Source organism: Lucilia cuprina, chromosome 3, assembly GCF_022045245.1.
Source record: "Lucilia cuprina isolate Lc7/37 chromosome 3, ASM2204524v1, whole genome shotgun sequence".
Taxonomy (NCBI): Eukaryota; Metazoa; Arthropoda; class Insecta; order Diptera; family Calliphoridae; genus Lucilia; species Lucilia cuprina.
This window is the reverse complement of record NC_060951.1, coordinates 44,941,131-44,960,028: the sequence shown is the minus strand read 5'-3', so window position 1 is coordinate 44,960,028 and position 18,898 is coordinate 44,941,131. Positions and strand designations below refer to the sequence as shown.

Sequence of the window (18,898 nt, the reverse complement as noted above, 5' to 3'; positions counted from 1 at the left end):
CAGACTACATTATAATCTAGTCTACAAACCAGGCAATAATCTAGTCCAGAAACTAGACAATTATCTAGACTAGACTGAGCAATAATCTAGTATATGACTAGACAATGATCTAGTGTACTAAGTTGATAATGATCTAGACTACAGACTAGACAGAGATCTAGTCTTCTAACTAGACAATGGTCTAGTCTAGAGACTAGACAGTGATCTAGTCTACTAACTAGACAATGATATAGTCTACTAACTAGACAATGATATAGTCTACTGACTAGACAATGATCTAGTCTACAGACTAGACAATAATCTAGTTTACAGACTAGTCTATGATCTAGTCTACAGACTAGATAATGATCTAGACTACAAACTAGACAATCATCTAGTCTACATACTATTCAATGACCTAGTCCATAGACTAGACAATGACCTCTTCTACTTAGACTAAGCCATAAACTAGTATATGACTAGACAATAATCTAGTCGTACATAGTAGACAATGATTTAGTCTACGGACTAGACAACGATCTAGTCTACAGACTTAACAACACAGACTACACAATGATCTAGTCTACAGACGAGACAATGATCTAGTCTACAGATTAGACAATGATCTAGTCTACAGACTAGACAATGATCTAGACTACTGACTAAACAATGATCAAATCTACTGACTAGACAATGATCAAATCTACAGACTAGACAATGATCAAATCCACTGACTAGACATTGATCTAGTCTACTGACTAGGCAATGATCTAGTCTACTGACTAGACAATGATTTAGTCTACAGACTAGACAATGATCTAGTCTACTGACTAGACAATGATTTAATCTACAGACTAGACAATGATCTAGTCTACAGACTAGGCAATGTGCTAGTCTATAGACTAGACAATGATCTAGTCCATAGACTAGACAATGGTCTAGTGTGCAGAGTATATAATGATCTAGTCTACAGACTAGACAATGCTCTACACTACTGACTAGACAATGGTCTAGTGTGCAGAGTATATAATGATCTAGTCTACAGACTAGACAATGATCTAGACTACTGACTAGACAATGATCTAGACCATAGACTAGACAATGGTCTAATGTGCAGACTAGATAATGATCTAACGTGCATGTATATAATTAACAATGAACTAGTCTGTGGTAAACAGTCTTATTTATGGACTAGATTGTGATCAAATCAATAGTGCTGTATGCGAATCATCGGACTAGAATATTATGAAATCAATAAACTAAACTGAGTTCTGGGCTTGGTACTATATAAGTAATTTAGTCAAAAGGTTAGACTAGATTAAACCAATATACTAGATCTAGCTTAAGATCTAATTAAAATACATCATAGAGTAGCTTGGCAGATCACAGTCTATTCCTTTTGTTTCTCAATTCATTTTATAGATAAAACATTTTAGGTCACATTACTATTTGTATACTACGGCGATTAAGTTATTGAATGGTAAATAAGTTTTTATTAAAATATTAACTCCACCTCTTCTAAAACACCCAAAGAACAGGCTTCCTTAATAACAATTTTTTAGCTACATAGACAAAATACTTTTTTATTAAATATTTTTATGTAACATTTAATATTATTGCTGTTGCTATTTATATTTTTCAGCAGTAAAAAACTAAAACTGAAGGTCATATTTCTTAATTTTATTACCGACTATATATTATTTTTATATTGAATTCATATACTGCTATGGACGAACGTCGGGCATCGTGTACCAAAAAAAAAAATACGAAAAACCAAAATAATAATAATTTTTATTATTTGAACAATTGTTGTTCATTCCTTAAATGTGTTATCGAAACGAAGTATCGCTATAAAAAACAATCGAATGAAGAAAAAAGTTGAAAGATATAAAACAAGCCATTGTATTCGTTATATTTGATTGCAATTGAACATTTTGTTAATTTTTCTTAAACAGATTTTTTTTTGCCTTTTAATAATTGGCTAAAAATAATAAAGTTATTATTTTTATACAATTGAATGGGAAAATACAATAAGTGGTAAGACGTATAACAGCATCAACTGTAAAAAAGATTTTTAACTTTTTTTGCAAGAATAAAAATTAAATACAATCATGAATATTATTCAGTTAAACAAAAGTGTTTTTTGTTTTTTTGTTCATACCAAATCAGTCCGTTAAGGAACCAGTGAAATAAAACGTTACGTTTACCCCACCAAACAGTAAACGACAACCCACCAATGTCAGTGTTTAAAGGAAATTAAATTGTCGCTGTTGCTGTTCTGTTGTCGTTGCTGCTATTGCTGTTGTGTTGTTCCCACTTCTGTAATACTACTGTTTAATACAATATTCATGTTTTATTGTTATTGTTGCTTTCTGTTGTTCATTTTATTTTTGTTGCTTTATTAAAATCCAATAAATTTGCATTTAAATCAGAATTGAATATTTGGTTTCCTTAAAGGTTTTGTTAAATATATATTTTATTAACCCTACAGTTGCTAATATATAGTATGCAATGAAGTCAAATATGTATGATCAAAATTTTAACAATATAATCAGTAGATTAGACTGCGATCAAAACAATACACTGATCATAATGTGATCTTTCGAAAGACTATTGTCAAGTCAGCAGACTTGAATGCGATCAAGTTAAGAAAAGAGAATATAATCTTACAAATGCAGTAGACTATGATCCTGTAGAAAACCAAGTTCTGATCCATTATAGATCAGATTATAGGTCAAAGGTCGGATAATAGACTAAATTGTTAGCTAATAAAATAGACTATAGTCTAGGCTAATATTACAGTCTGGACTATAGCAGTAAATAATAGCTCAATCTATAATCTAGTCTGTTGTTTAGAGTACACACCTTTTTCTGGTTTATAGCCTGGACTAGCATCTTTCATGTAGCAGTAAATAATATAGCCAAGACTATAGTCTAGCATACGGTCTTGACTATAGCCTAGCGTATAGTATAAAGTATACTATAGACTATAGAATAGTCCAAAGTCTGCACTATAGTTTGGGCTATAATTGAGTCTAGAGTATAGTCTAGAATCTAGTCTGGAGTATAGTCCAGAATATATTCTAATCTATAGTCTGGACTAGAATCTATTCTATAATCTTGACAATGTTCTATTTTATTATTTGGTCTAGTCTATAGTCTGTCGTATATTAAGTATGTTCTATAGTTTTGAATATAGTTTAATCTAGTCTGTAATCTAGACTATTGTGTTAATATACGGTCTGGACTATAATCAATTGTATAGTCATAAGTATATCCTAGACAATAGCCTGGAATAAGGTCTATTCTATACTATGTACTATAGTCTTGACTATAGTCTAGCTTATGGTCTCGCCTATAGTCTGGGCTATAGTCAAGCCTACAGTCTGGCCTATAGTCAAGCCTACAGTCTGGCCAATAGTCCGGAATATAGTCTTGATTATAGTCTGGACTATAGTCTAGTCTATAGTATTGACTATATTCCAGTCTGTAGTAAGACTTGACTGTAGTCAAAAATATATTCTAGTTAACAGTCTGGACTAGGAATAAATTTATAATTCTGAATATAGACCGACTATAGTGTAGATTATATTCTACTCTATATTCTACTCTCTGGACTACAGACTAGTCTATTGTCTAAGCTAAGATCTATTTTTTGAGCAAGACTAGAATCTATTCTATATTTCAACTACCGTCTAGTTTAATGTAGACTCCAGTCTAAAGTTTGGACTAAAATCTAGTTTATATTTTGAATATAGTTTTTGATTTTAATTAGTAAGATAAAGATGCCTTTGTAGGGCATTATAGAAGTTCCTTATTCTGTTCAAACAAAAATTCCTTTTGCCACAAACCAACTTGTTTAACTATAAACGGAACAAAGACGTTAAAATTTTAAATGCCAATTGTTTATATAGTTTAACAGATTTTAGATTTTATGTACAAGTACATGTTCAAATTTAACCATAAATAAATAGATTTTATTTAAAACTATAAAATAAATAAAAAAAAACCCGAACTGCGAAAAAAACTCATATTCAAATCTTGTAGTTTTCATCATAAAATTTATGGGTTGGTTTAGTAGTTTTGATTATCTTTTTACGAGTGGTAATTTTTCATAAGTTGTTGTTGTTGTGTTTGTTGCTTTGCAATAGTTTAAAATAAATAACAATAAATATATTTAAACAAATAAAAAAATAAGTAACAGATAATAATAGAAACAGAGTGGCATTTTGGTCAATAGTTTTATTGGAAATCTAAGCAAAAATATTTAAATATTTATTTGGCAGCTTTAAGATTAATATTTATATAGAAATAGTTTTCGATTTTACTTAATAATGAAAATTAAGGGTTGGATATAAATTTACAATAAAGATACTTCTGTTCACATCTGACCTAAAAAATTTTTAATCAAAATATAATGAATTCAATTATTTACTGGAATTTTGTTAATTAAATTGAATTAATTTTAACTACAACGACTAGTTTCCAATAAAACTTTCATGAATTTAATGTTAAAGCCAGAACATCATCATCATGATCCCAATGGAGTTGTGATCAGTACAAAAAGATAAAATTGAAAATAATTTAAAATTCAATGACTTGAACAAAACAAAAAAAAAAGTACTACATACCTTTAAACAATTGCTTAATGCTGATAATGATGATGAGAAATAATTTCATTAAACTGAAATTGGCAAAAAAATATCTGTAAGTAGAAAAAAAAAACACAAACACAAAAAATTACAATAAATCATTAAAAATAATAAAACCATATTTATTCAATTAATGATCATTTAAGTTAAGAAAAAATTATCAATTCAAAATGATCTGTTTTGTAACACAAAGCTTGCTCAGGCTGCCTTCTGTCTGCCTCTCTTGGCAACTTGTTGTTAATTTAATAAGTGATCAAAGCAACAGTTTATTGTAAGTTGTAAAAAAATATTAATAAACCTCCCAAAAACAAAACAAAAAAACCGAATTTGACATTTTATTATTTTATTATGGAAATAAATTTCTGATTTAATTGACATGATTTTAAACGTTGTGTGTGTGTGTGTGTATTTGTTGCTGGTTTCCTTAAAGGTTTTATATTATTTATTGAAAATTATTATTTACGAGCCTCTCTCAGTCTTTGTTTAAAAAAAAATTTGACTTTGTTTTCAATTTTATATATGTCTGTGGTATTCTAATTGAAGTGTCATTCAAATTGAAATGAATTGAATGTGGTGTCATATTTGACAGCCATATGAATTATTAACACAGACAATCACAAACAATATAACGGCATAGATATATAGCTAGATAGAAAGATACATACATTCATAGTCAATTGTAAAAAATTAAGTTGATTTTTTTTACCAACCACTAGACAAGACTCATTAAACTCTTGAAACTGGAACAAAAGTATACAAAAATTTTTTTTAATAAAACAATATCTGTCTTACAAAACATACTTCAAGTGTCAAGTTGAAACAGTAGGGTGCAAAATGATTATGTCAGTATAACAGAAAAAATATGCCAAAATTTGGCATTTTTCTATAGATATAATATGTAAAATTTTTAAGAATAGCTTCTGTAGACAAAATATGTCAAGTTTTGTCATATTTTTGTTGACAAAATATGCAAAACTTTGCCGTATTTTCTGTAGACAAATAATGCTACATTTTGTCATATTTTTTTTAATTAAAATATGCCATATTGTGTCACATATTATATGTATAAAATATGGCAAATTGTGTCACATATTTTTTAGATAAATAATGCAAATAAATAATGCAAAATTTTGTCATATTTTCATTAGATAAAAATAAGTCAAGATTTATCGTATTTTCTATATATAAAATATGCCAAATTTTGTCACATTTTCTTTAGATTAAATAAAACAAAGTTTGTCATATTTTCTTTAGATAAAATATGCCAAATTTTGTCATATTTTCTTTAGATAAAATATGCCAAATTTTGTCGCAATTTCTTTAGATAATATATATGCCAAACTTTGTCATATTTTCCTTAGATAAAATATGCCAAATTTTGTCATATTTTCTTTAGATAAAATATGACAAATGTTGTCATATTTAAATAAAATATGCCAAATTATGTCACATATTCTATGTATAAATTATGACAAATTTTGTTATATCTTCTGTAAATAAAAATGTTGTCATATTTTCTATAGATAAATTACAAAAAAATTTTTCATAGTTTTTTCAGATAAATTATGAAAAATTTTTTCATATTTTCTATCGATAAATTGTGACAAATTTAGTCATATATATTTATATTATGAAAAATTTTCTAATTTTTTTCTATAGATAAATTATTCCAAATTTTGTCATATTTTCTATAAACAAAATATTCCAAACACATGAGTTTTATAAACCCAAAATTTATAAACAAAGATTTTTAACTACAAAGACTCAAAAAAAAGAAACATATTTATTTAATTGCAACTTTAACAATTTTTTGTTCAAAAAAATATTTATTATGTGGGTGTTTATTCAGAAAAATATTAAACTCTAAACAATTGAAAACCCGCCAATCAAATTTCTACATAAATAACTTTATCTTTAATAAATACATAGAAGTGAGTTAAAAAATTTCACGATTATTTAACATTTTCCTATAAACAGCAACAAAATAATAAACAGCAGACAAAAATTATAAAAAAAATCACAAGAATAATTCTATTTTTATGCACCATTTAAATAAACCATTAGTAAAACTTTGTTTTTTTTCGTTCAGGGAACTCAAACAGGATTCATATAACTTTTAATCCTGTTTATATTGAAAGTGTTTTTTTCGCGTGCGCGCATTTTTCATAAGCTTAAAATGTTGCACCAACATTGTGGGAATGAAGAAAAGAACACACAAAAATGCTTTAGAATGCAATTTTACAATTTTATGCCATTTTCATGTTACAAAATGTTGGTTTGCAAAAAATATGCCATTGTTCGTTCCAAGACCATCCTCTCTCTATGGCATAGTGTTTGTTAATGTATCTATATATTGCAGATGTTTGTATGAGTAAGTAAGTAAGTGTATTTGTATTGTGACAGGAAATGAAAAGATTCTATTTTGTTGCTGGTTGTTTTTATTAAAAAGGAAATGACCATTGACGACCATAATGACATTGTTGACGACTTTCACGATTGTGACACTCCTCGAAAGTGCATGTTTGAATTATGGTGGAATCGCATGAGTGTGTGTGTGTGTGTAAAAGAGTTTCTGTGATATTACTAAGTAAAAGTGACTTTCATAAAACACTACACAATGATTTAATAAAAAAGGAATGCAACTCAACATATTGATGTACAATACTTATAAAATACTTATTTTAATTGCACAAGTTGTAAAAATAAAATTTCATAATTTCTAACATTAATCCTTCTGGGAAAATGTTCTAAAAACTAAAAACTTTTAAGCATTTATATGAAAACCGATTTATTTACCTAAACTTGTTTATAGGGTAAACATGTCTGAACATGTCGTTAAAATCGTATGGCTTTTTTAAACGTATAATTCATTGCGTTAACAATGGCTACTGTACACTACTTATTCACATACTTTTTATGGGACTTATCAACAAACACACACTCACACACAAAAAGGACATAAGTAAATGGTATTTTATGTTTAAATAAAAAAATACAGGACTAAAAGCATAAAACATTAAGGAATCACATACAACTCGTATATTTGACCATAATACTACTTGTAAATTGTTGTAAAAAGATGACGTGTGGACATTGTATCATGTGTCATATATTTATATGTGTGTCTGAAGTATTAGGATGGTACGTAGTTGCAAAGAACAAAAACAATATGAATATGAAAATACCTTTAGCTAATCACCTGGATACTCGGTAGCTAGGGGTAAATTGAAATAGGTAATTCGCGCCTGAACTTCTGGATACCCAGAAATTAAACTGTAAAGTATGGCTAAATTTCGGGCAGTATTCAACCAATGAGGATACCTGAAGGACATCACTTCATTTCTAAGACCTCGGATGGAGTTACAAACATGTATAAGAACCTTTTTACATTAGACTACAGTTAGAAAGCAGATAGATAGATAGATAGATAGATAGATAGATAGATAGATAGATAGATAGATAGATAGATAGATAGATAGATAGATAGATAGATAGATAGATAGATAGATAGATAGATAGATAGATAGATAGATAGATAGATAGATAGATAGATAGATAGATAGATAGATAGATAGATAGATAGATAGATAGATAGATAGATAGATAGATAGATAGATAGATAGATAGATAGATAGATAGATAGATAGATAGATAGATAGATAGATAGATAGATAGTTAGTTAGTTAGTTAGTTAGTTATTTAGTTAGTTAGTTAGTTAGTTAGTTAGTTAGTTAGTTAGTTAGTTAGTTAGTTAGTTAGTTAGTTAGTTAGTTAGTTAGTTAGTTAGCTAGTTAGTTAGTTAGTAAGTTAGTTAGTTAGTTAGTTAGTTAGTTAGTTAGTTAGTTAGTTAAATAGTTAAATAGTTAAATTGTTAGTTAGTTGGTTAGTAAGTCTTTTAGTTTTTTAGTGAGTGAGTTTGTAATGAGTGAGTGCGTAAGTTGGAAAGCTGACAAAAACTCTATTCACTTTTCCTTGAGAAGCGTTTTAACTCACTACGTTGGAGGCAGGTACTTCCTTGATGGCGTTGGAGAAAAGTACTTCCTCGCTCACTTATACATATGGAGTTGCAGAAAAACTTCCAATATCCCTTACAAAGAAGTTGTTGACTAGAAGTTGTTTTTAAAGAAGTTTTCTACTCGGTTCATTATATATTTTCTTCCATTTCATTCAAACAACTCTTTTAATTTTCTGATAATTTGTAAGACTTTCAAGAAGATGCCTCATAAAGGGTTAATAAAAATCAATTCAGGGTTCTATTTTAACACCACAAACAGATTTAGTACGTCCATAATACAGGAAAGCAATACAGAAAGGTGTAAATGCTTTCAAAGTAAACCATTCACAAAATCGAATTTTTATAACTTTTAAAAAACAGTTAGCAGCTTAAATCAATTCCACAAACTCCTACAAAACCAAAAAGAAAAATTATATAAAAATGGTCTGTCCAAGACAACCATAAATTATCTACAACTCATTCACAATATTTAAAAGAAATAAAAAATTGTGAATGATTTTTTTTTTGTTTTGTTTTCAGGCATGTGTCATAAATTAAAATTAATTCCAATTTATTTGTACCAGTTTTATTTTAATAGTTTTCAGTAACATTTCGTTGAGACTATTATGCCTTTGAAGTTTCAACATTAAAATCTTTAAATTGATTTTTTGTTTTGACTTCTTGTTTTCATTAAAAATTCCGTAAAATAAATATTAATGCTCAAAATCAATTTTGTATAATTTAACTTGAAAAAAAAGTGTTTTTGGCGGTCTGCATTTTTTATATTTTGTGGTTAAGAAGAGAAAAAAAGCAGGGGTATTTGTTAAATTATGCAAATTATGTGGTCACTTTGTTTCGAGAAATATTTATAAAATATTAAAATTAATATTCTTCACAGAGAAGAGTATAATTTATTAAAAAAAGGAAAAAAAACTTTAAACAACTTTTAGTCATTAATTCATTTAAATTATGGCAAAATGTTTATGTCAGGAATATTAAATATAAATTTATTTCAATATATGAAAAAGAAAAAAAAAAACATTTGATTGAGGTCTATGGATGTTTAATGAGACAAATTGTTTTAATATTGGTTTTGTTGGAATTAATATTAAAGTTGTTAATTTTAGATAAAATATTCATAATTTGGAATAAAAATAACTCGCCATTCATCTCCGGCTTAGCAGCTCAGAAAAACGATTTTAAAATAAAGATCGCTGTGGGAACTAGCAATGTATTTATAAGAGATTTTTATATAAACTAACTGAGAATTATAATAAATATAAAGTGTGTAGCATGTTTATGAAATAGTCCTTTACTAAATAAAACACAACTTCAATCCACTATCAACATTTCTTCAAATTAACTTGGTATTTAGTTTCTAAATTATTATTATTTTGCTCATTAAATAAAGCATCGACAGCAAATAAGCCCATAAAAACACTTGTCAATTGAAGCTAAAGGATAAATTTTCAATTTAATAATAACAAATCTAAAATCATTCAAAGAAACTCAATACTTCTCTCATATTCCAAATCCATATGTTAAGAACACGAGTATAATGAATAGACCTACAAAATCATAAAGAAAAAAAGGCGTCTAAAATTCTACGAAACCATATGCTTTCATTATAATTTAAAACAATTTTTTTGGCAAATAATCCAATGCCATGGAATGAAAAAATCCCAAAAGCACGAAGAAACAAATAAAGGCCAAATGAACATGATATGCTGAGGCTTTAAAAACAGCAGCAAAAAACAACAATGAGAATATATTTAAAATCATTAAAAACAGCAGTAAAGGAACTGTCCATATAAATGAAGGTTGTGGAAAGTATTTTGTTGATTCTCAAAAACAAGGTTTAATTTTTAATAATTTCAATATTTATATTGGTGCGTGGTTGGATCAGTCTTTATTAAATATTTTTTAAGTTATTTTTTTTTTGTTTTTTTTTTTTTTTTAAATAATGTAAATAAATTTTAACAAATTATAAAAATACAGGAACACATGAGAAAATTGAAGAAGGAACCTCTTTGCCTTAATGACTGTGAAATACATCAGGTATGGGAAATATTAAGAAATGTTAAATTAATTAAAGAGAAATGCTGTTTTCTCGACATGATAATGAAATAGTGGCTACTAATCCTTAAATATGTACTAACTACCCAGTAAAACAGGATTGTACTTATATAACCACATACTTTTCAATGCGTACTACTACCAGTCTTCATTACTTTGAAATTCCTAAGCAGTGGCGTAGTAAGTAGAACATTTGACTAGGAAACCGAAGTCACTATTTCATATTTTCGCTGGCTGTGTTAAATGGAACTGCATATTCAACTTCTTTGGAAGCGAAAATGCAAGTCCTTCTTAACTAAATATTTGTAGGCGAGCTAGGAATAACTTGCCTCCAATGTCATAACTAACTAACTAATTAAGTAACTTAGTAGCTTACTAACTAACTTCTTCGTTTTAAACTACTTTCTCGTTCTACAAAAGGTACTTTTTGAATTTTCTATAATATTGTACCTAGAAACGTGGGCTTGACTAGGTAAGAACCTAGAAAAAGCAACTTTTTAGTACTTTTTCGTTCTACAAAAGGTACTTTAAGAATTATCTATAATATTATGTATATAGAGCCCGGATTAAGTCAGAACACATAAAAAGGGATTTTTTGGTACTTTTTAGTTCTTCATAAGGTATTCCTATAATATTGAACCTAGAAACTTGAAATTAAGTATGTAGAGTTCGGATTAGGCGAGAACCTACAAAATGGGACTTTTTAGTACTTTTTCGTTCTACAAAAGGTACTTTTTGAGCATTCTATAATATTGAACCTAGAAACATGAAATTAAGTTTATAGAGTCTGGATTAAGTGAGAACCCATAAAGGGGGACTTTTTGGTACCTTACCGTTTTGCAATTTGTATTTTTTGATTTTTTTGTAATAAAATTCGTACTAACAGTTTTTTAACACATCATGGTGAATGGTTTATAAGATTCGGCACAGCTGAATATAGAACTCTTACTTGTTTTTGTATAACTAGGTGTTAAGTAAAGACATTTTCTGTAGGAAAGTGTTTGGAAAGACATTTTGCTAGCAAAAAAAAATGTAGAGAAATTACAAAAAAAGTAAATTTCCTATAGAAAAGATTTAGGTGCTATAGACATAGAAGAGTGCAATTAAAATACCCTTTAGAATGGTTTCAATAAAATACGCTTTTCTATAGAAGAAAGTTAATAAATTACACCTTTAATGAAAGAACATAGAAAATATAATTTTTCTATTGAAAAATCTAAAAAATTTGGTTTTTGATACAAAAAAAATTTTTTTTTATCAGTTTTTTTTAATAAAACTGATTTATTCTTTACATAAATATATTATTCTCCAACCCTGATTCTTTGAAAACAATATTCAGAACTGTGCTGAGTTGTGCCCATTATTGTGTGTCGAAGGTGCGTCGTGGCTATAGTGAGTGGATGGTGGTGGCGGTGATAATTTGTCTGTCATGTGGCAGGTGCTGCTACCATTAGGAATCATTAACATTTTATCTTTGACACTTTAGAGCGACGCTGTTTTTTTTGGCGAAAAATAAAAAGGGTTTCACCAAAATTTACCAACGAATACACGTATATATTTTCAACAAAAATAAATTATAAATCTTTTGGTTGGCTTTCATGGTAGAGTGCTAAAGATGATTCGCAGAATGAAATATGAAACAATGGAACGGTCACACGGTTAAAAAGATTAACATTTTTTGGTGGCTATTTATTTAACAAGAAAGATTTGTTTCAGTAGTTGTGAAATTTCTGTAATTTAAGCATTTCAATGGAATGTCGTTAATTAAATTAAAATATGAAACATTGTAAAATTTAGTATATTTGTTATCTAAAGATTCACCTAAAATTTTGTTTTAAGAAAATATAACAAAATTGTTTAATTATTTCTGAAAAATAGCACTTATTTATGTTAATCTTTAGTTTTTTTCAAATTATTTGAATTCTTGTTTAAAATTATTACATTTGCCTAAAAATCTTACAGAAAAAAACAATGACTTAAATTTACATTGTTTGACCATTTTGTAGCAGTATGATGTTTATAGTCAATCTTTAATATTGATTTAAGTCTGGTTGTTATTGCTGTTTAATGCTGATTTATAACTCCACAAAAACAACAACGAAAACATTATTTAAGCTTATTACAACAATAAAAGGCTTAACACAGTTTTTCACAAGATTATTATGAACAAACAAAAAAACACACACAATAAAAATTAGTAATAAATCATGCACACTTTTATACACATGTCATAATACAGTTTTTGACTCTTTCCCTGGTAAAATGTATTTGTTTTTAATGCTTTTAGCTGTTGGTTTTCTTTATTTTTGGTTCAATTTTACAAAACCCTCTCCCATGTACTTGAATGAATGAAATAAATTGAATTGAAAAGACCACCATGAGTTAAGTACATGGACTAACTTACACATTTACAATCGTTTTTATAATACAAGCCCTGCAGTTTTAATAGTTGCAATGTATTCCGTTCTAGTTCAGTTCTAGTTCAGTTCTAGTTTAGTTCTAGTTTAGTTCTAGTTTAGTTCTAGTTCAGCTCTAGTTTAGTTTGAGTTCAGTTCTAGTTTAGTTTGAGTTCAGTTCTAGTTTAGTTCTAGTTCAGTTGTAGTTCAGTTCTAGTTCAGTTCTAGTTCAGTTCAAGTTCAGTTCTAGTTCAGTTCTAGTTCAGTTCTAGTTCAGTTCTAGTTCAGTTCTAGTTCAGTTCTAGTTCAGTTCTAGTTCAGTTCTAGTTCAGTTCTAGTTCAGTTCTAGTTCAGTTCTAGTTCAGTTCTAGTTCAGTTCTAGTTCAGTTCTAGTTCAGTTCTAGTTCAGTTCTAGTTCAGTTCTAGTTCAGTTCTAGTTCAGTTCTAGTTCAGTTCTAGTTCAGTTCTAGTTCAGTTCTAGTTCAGTTCTAGTTCAGTTCTAGTTCAGTTCTAGTTCAGTTCTAGATCAGTTCAAATTCAATTCGCTTCTTAAATTTATCGTTTAGAACCCGCAATATAACTAGATCTCTCAGTTCAATGTCAGTAAAGAACTGAGAAAAGTTCCAGCATATTTTAAAGCGTAGATTTGTCTAAATCTTTCGGAAATGTGAAACCAAAATCAATCACATATTTAGCGATTTAATGTAACAGCAATATAATTTCCTAAAAAAACTATTTCCAAAACCTCTTTCCTTTTTAAGTGTTAATGGAGTTTTTCGAACAACCATTAGAAATAAATACATACAACAATAGTTCAGTCTTAATTACTTTCACAATACAAGTACAATTTCTATTATAATGAATGAAAATCACTTAGGTTGTCATGATTTGAAAAGCTTTTCAACACGTGCCAGTTAATATAAAATTATGATTAGTAATTGTTGGTAACAAATTAAAAAAATAAATACACAAAACCATAAAATTAATTTTGTCAAAAAATTCCTTACAGAAAATACTTTAAATACCACAATATGCCATAAAATTGTTATGTAAAACAAGATCGATCGAATACCACCATTTTTTCGTAAAGATCTTAAAGACTACATTCCTAAACTCCTTGGAGAGAAGAGAGAATGTGTTCAAAAATGTTTATAAATCATAGTCATTGATTTCAACACTATTGATTATTTGTTGTAGTTGTTTCTTATTTTTGTCACTTCATGTTGTGTTAAAATTATATATTTTTTTTGTTGCATCCACAAGTTGTTTTGTTTTATTAAGGGCCACATTATATATTGACCGTTTCGTACATAAATTAGTCGCTTCGTTGATAATATTTACAGAAAAGCAACATAATTTTCAATATTGTTGTTATTGTGTTTGTTAGTTGTTTGGTTGGTTGCATTGTTGATTTTACTTCTTGCATCATTTCATTTCGTTTATTGATTATTTGTTATTTAAACACTGTGACACTGACGCTGCAACAAGTAGTGTCTGAATATCAGTTGGAGGTTTTCTTGTGTAAATTAATATACGAATTTGAGGCAAAAAAAGAGACAAAATAATATAAGTAACAAACAATAAATATTTTATAGAGAATAGACTAGGACAGAGTTGTAATACTATTTATACTTTGGAGTCCCTTTCAAGGTTTATATTGCATTAACTATAGATATTTTGAAAGTCAAAAAAAACATCAATAGTGCAATTTTTACAAGACCTAATCCTTTATTATTAAGAAATCTATCAAAAGTTCCAGTCCATCATTATTGTGGATCTTTTGTATGTCCCATCAATAGTATATCTTTCCTAATCTTTAATGTAACATCTTTATAGAAACATTCGGAGTTTTCTGACTAACATTATTCGTGGAAGTCTAATCAAATATTTACCATCGATATATTTTTTTTAAATTTTCAGAAGTCATAGTGGATCTTAATATATATATCTATAGTGGATCTTAATATATAAATCATGCATTCTTAAGAAGTCGGAATCTAATATAAAGTTTTGATCTTTAAGAATATCTATCTAACAGTTCTTAATCCAACTTTCGTAATTTAACTTCCGTTAATTAAACAGAACTGTAGATCTCTTTGTGGGTCTTTTGGATATTCGAAAAGTCTAAAGTTATGATTAGGGTTCCATAGTTGAAACGAAAAGTCGACTTTTTCCATTTAATTAAAAGTCGACTTTTCGACTATAAGTATTTTATAAATAGTCGACTTTTCGACTTTTTCCGACCTTTAGACTTTTTTCGACTTTTCGAATTTTTGGACTTTTTTCCAACTATTTTTTGAGTTGTTCCGACTATTTTAGAGTTTTTGACTTTTTTTACACTTTTTTAAAATTTTTGACTATTTTTGACTTGTTTCTACATTTTTCGAGTTTTCGACTTTCTTCGACTTTTATTAACAAAGTCGACTTTTCAACTTTTTTCACAGCGAAGGTCGAGTTATCGACTTTTATGGAACAAAATAGTCGACTTCGACTTTTCGACAAATAGTCGATTGTTCGATTATTCGAAAGTCGATTTATAGAACCGTAGTTATGATCCTTCATGAATCGTCGATCTTTGAGAGTTAATTATGAGTTTTTTTTTTTTTTTTTTTGAAAATTTCACCTTAACATTAACTTTAATCTTTCAGAATCTCTGTTTTGCATTAATCGTTAGTCCATTCGTAAGTATTTTAATGTCGATATTTTCGAAATATCTAAAGTTATTATCATTCATACAGCGTGGATCTTTGGGATTAAATTAGAACTCCTTGAATCTTTCGGAAATTTTAATCAAACAGCAGTGTTGATCTTTTCAAAGGTTCTAACATTTAGAATCACTTGTGGATCTACTTAAGTCACTTAAGTTTTTTTTTTATTAGACCAGCACTCAGCGGATTACCCCTACTTATGCAAAGCATTGTGTTGGAACTAGGAAAATAGGTTGTGGAAAGAAAAATAGAGGGAGTAGTGTATGTGGACATGTGTTGCTCCATCCACTGGCCAATCTACCACAAATGGGTGTGTGATACGTAAGGAACATGTACCCTAATTTCAAAGGGAACACATTTCATTGTAGTGTCGATAGAACAGTGAAATACACCCAACGTTGCGACAGTGCTCCAGTGAATCAATAGAGTTGGATACCCTACTGTCACCGATAAATACCTTCGCCCTCTCCTACACGCTGTCGAGTAGCTCCAAAATAGACTTCGAAGCTACGGCCCAAACATGTGAGTTGTATTCCATTTTCGGTCGGATATAAGTGGTGTAAATAGTAAGAAGATCAGATGAAGTGAAGTATGTCTTACACCGTTTCAAAAAACCGAGACACTTGAATGCTTTTTTCGACACTTGCAAAAATGTGTTTAGTCCAGCGGACATAGCACTGAATTTTCATTCCCATAATATCAATAGTTTATGATTCCTTAATATTTAATTTGTTGATAGTTGTAATGTAATATTAGTTGCGTATCCTTAGGAAATCAAAAACAAAGATATTGGGGATCTATTAGATGTTTCAACATCAATTGCGAATCATTTTCAAAACTCCATTGTAATATCTAATGTCAATTCTAGACTTTATTTTGAAACTTTCAAAATCTTTATCTAAGATTAATCGTATATTTTTTTGATGTGTTAACCTCGCTTAAATTTTGAATCTTTTGAAAGTCTTGGAAAGTTCTAATCTCACATAAATCGTGAAGTTAATTCTCTACCAACTTTATTTCAGATATTTCAGAATCCTAATCTAACATAATCGTTGATCTTTTGGAATTCTTTGAAAGTTCTAATCTTACATAAATCGTAAAATTTGTTCTCAACTAGCATTATTTTTGATCTTTCAGAATCTTAATCTAACATTAATCGTTGATCTTTTGGAAGTCCCAATCTTGTTTTAATTTTGAATCTTTAAGTAGATCTTCAAAGTTTAAATCTTAAATAAATCGTACTCTATATCCACATTCTACTTTTTGAATGTTCCAATATAACATTAATCGGGGGTCTTCAATGATCTATTGTAGATCGCTTTGAAATCCTAATGAAATATCAATCTAAACCATTTAAATTTTGAAGATATATTTTTTTTATGAAAAATCATTACATTATTTAACATTCTGCCTTTTTTCCTTACAAAATAGTTTTATATGTTTGTGGTATATTTGTCACTTCAATATTTAATTCAATTTATTTGTGTTGTCTCTTTGTCTCATTGTTGTTTTTGCTATTCTCATGTTTGTTTACAATTCCTTGTTGTTTCTTTTAGGAACGAAGTTGTAAGTAAAATGAGTGCTTGTATGTCAGTTTGTAAGTGAATGTTGTTTTCTGATAAGAAATCCATTTGTTAAAGGAATGAAAGAATATTGTAAGTCTTAACACTCAAACATACTTTTGTTTAAAGGAAAAAAAAACTAACACAAAAAAAGGCTTTAAGTGTTTACTAAAGTGGCATTACTAATTGGTTGTAAAGTGTTGACGCGCTAGCAGCGACAAAGATACGAAAATTGATATGAAATGAAACCAATTTTTGTAATGTGTTTAAAGTAAACTAAGAGCATATGATGGAGGGGGACTTTTCTTTTTTTTTATTTTAAAAGTGACGCAGAACTTGTTTTTCTTTGCAACTCCCTCTCAAGCTATAGCCCCTTACTTGAGAATTTTATAAATTTACTTTTAAGAAATCTACATATATGTATAAATCTTATGAATGCAAACTGCAACCACATATTGTTTTTGTGAAAACCATAAAAGTGTGGAAAGAAAATTGTTTAATTAACCATAATCTTGCCAGCAGAGGAGAAGATCTTTTTTTTAAGCAAAATATAATTTGTTACAAAACTTTTAACCGCATTAACCTCAAACTGTCTGTTGTTGTTAATTGTTAACATTCTTTTTTGTTCAATTAACTGTTTCATTTGTTAATCGATTTATTTGGTTTAAAGGAAAGCTGTATTTTTTACTTTTTTAAGTATTTCTCTTTATGTCATAATTATTTTCATTTATTTGCATGTAATTTGTAAAATTAACTATAATGCAAAAAAAAAACCAATTTCAAACCGTTTAGTTTAACATAGTGTATCGCATTGCGGAAATGTATAATTAGTAAGAAATTAAGAATTACCAAATAACTGTTTGTCTGAAATTTTTTAAATTGATTAAAGTTGTTAGCGGCAAATGAGTGTCAATTGTTTTAAACGTTATAGTTCAATGACTTCTGTTAACTGAGCTAAAGAATAACCCACCATTATGCATAAATGCTTAATAAAGTTATTGATGGTTTATTGTAGGAATTTTGTATGGAACATGTGAGTAATAAACCTAAAATAAGTGATTAATATCTTTAGTTGTTTGTGTCAGTTGCCACATGTTCAATTTTCAATAATTTTCCACCTGAAAGTGACAGAAAGTTACGTTGTTCAAAGCAATAAGGGATCTTTTGAAAATCCCTATCAATCGATCACAACCATGATCGTCTCTATCAAATGATCAATGTATAGGAACTGGCGATTTAAACGCTATACTCTAAAATCATTTGGTCTATTCTAATATCCTTTTATGGCGCATTGTTTTAGAACTCCCCAGCTTAGAACAAAAGTGGATCTGTTAGAAGTCTCAATCATCCCTGTTTATGATATATACATAGAGAGTTATCGAGTTAAAAAGAATTTCTTAGGTAAAATGCAATTGAGAATAAAATTTTAGATTATCACTTTTGAGTTCTGAAAGCTGTAAAACTCGTTATATAGATGTTTATAATCGACGTCTATATACTTAGTACTCAGATGTTTTCAGCATTAGTATCA

The 18,898-nt window shown here is 28.4% G+C and overlaps 1 long non-coding RNA gene across 1 annotated transcript in view; it reads right to left on the bottom strand.

Annotated features, from left to right (window-relative positions):
• LOC124418806 overlaps positions 1 to 4,630 on the bottom strand; it is a 213,723-nt gene extending 209,093 nt beyond the window's left edge. Inside the window, exon 1 of the long non-coding RNA XR_006940229.1 lies at positions 4,611 to 4,630. This is a non-coding gene — a long non-coding RNA (uncharacterized LOC124418806). The remainder of the gene's footprint in view (positions 1 to 4,610) is intronic.
• Between the last annotated feature and the right edge of the window lie 14,268 nt (positions 4,631 to 18,898).